The sequence below is a fragment of the Suncus etruscus genome, chromosome 2, assembly GCF_024139225.1.
Source record: "Suncus etruscus isolate mSunEtr1 chromosome 2, mSunEtr1.pri.cur, whole genome shotgun sequence".
NCBI lineage: Eukaryota > Metazoa > Chordata > Mammalia > Eulipotyphla > Soricidae > Suncus > Suncus etruscus.
Genome location: NC_064849.1, coordinates 45643673 through 45645184, shown reverse-complemented (window position 1 = coordinate 45645184; position 1512 = coordinate 45643673).

The window sequence follows — 1512 nt, the reverse complement described above, 5'->3', positions numbered from 1 at the left end:
CCAAATGGATAGGTATGTGAGTGAAGTAAGGAATACATGTCTTATAAGTGTAAAGTATTGGTTTAATCCCTTGTCTCAACAAGCCCCTAAGTGAAGACCCTGGCTCCTAAGCACACCACCAATAAAAATCCCATTACACAAATATATTATGTTTGTACGATGAAAGTGAAGGTGTTCTTCTGGACCCCTTCCAAACTGGCAGAAATTCTATCTTTATTTTGTTAAAGTGGGGCTTCTCAACTCAACCAGATTCTAGTGTTTGGAATAGAAATATCTATCTTCCTTGTTCTAAAACGCAAGATCCTATATTATATTCTATTTTGGAACCTGGACTCTAGAGCTATTGGTACAGATTTTACACATATTAACTCAGAGTTGATTATACTGCACAAAACTTGTTTCTCATGTACTTTAGTTAGTCCAGGCTTACACACACATTCAGGTTCAAGTTTTAAAACTATCTCTTCTTTTTGGAGGAAGGAATCACAAAGAAGCTGTACTTAGAAATTACTCCTGGCTTTGTACACAGGGATCACTCATGGTTATGCTCAAAACATTTGCAGTGCAAGAGATCAAACCCAGCCAACCTGAATGTAAGGCAAACCCCCTAATGGCTGTCCAATCTTCTCAGAACTAAAACTTTATTTAACACTAATAGTTAACTATGACTAGTCATTTTTGTTAAATTTTATTTTTGAGTTCATACTCTGTGGTTCTCAAGGTTTTAGTGCTGGCTTTGTGGACAGGAAAAATTTCTAGAGGTGCTCACAAGACTGGATGTTTATCAACAACAGACAAGCAGAGTCAACTGCTAATTTCTTTAGTCCCATATACTACTATTTTACAGTCAGGACTGAGGTATATATGTCTCCTGGAGTAATTTTCTGACAGACTAAGAATATTAAATATCCTCCAAATTTTTTAAGATTTAAATAAAATCAGATTTCTGTTTCAGAATCCATGTTTCCATTAGCTCACTGAAGGCTATCTATATACAAATTATTATCCTAAAGGATTTACAGAATAGTACTATATAAATTACAATACAACTTTTGACTCAAGACCATATTAGATAAGAATCCATAAGACCAGATAAAGATGTAAGAGTAATTTTAGAAGAATAAGTATATGAAGGTTGGCAAGTGTTCACAAATCCTATAAAAGGCTTTACACAGGATGGTATAACTTCTAGCACAGAGTAAATTGGAATAAATTAATACATGAAATGATAATACATTCTTTATCTGAATTAGCAGAATAAACTATGGTGAGAGAAGAATGAAATTGATAGTTTTATATCTAAAATCTTCCAGAAAAAATGAAAAAAAGGAGTATTACCTATTGACTATTTTAAGTATTTAAGTATTGCCTATTTAAGACTCAGATTCTTCTGTAAATATTAATATTAGTAATGTTTACCTCACGAGACATTGCATAAATCAAGAACTATCTATAAACAGTAGTCTGGAATCATTCTTTCCTGTGGAGAAAATATTTTTTCATTTACATACA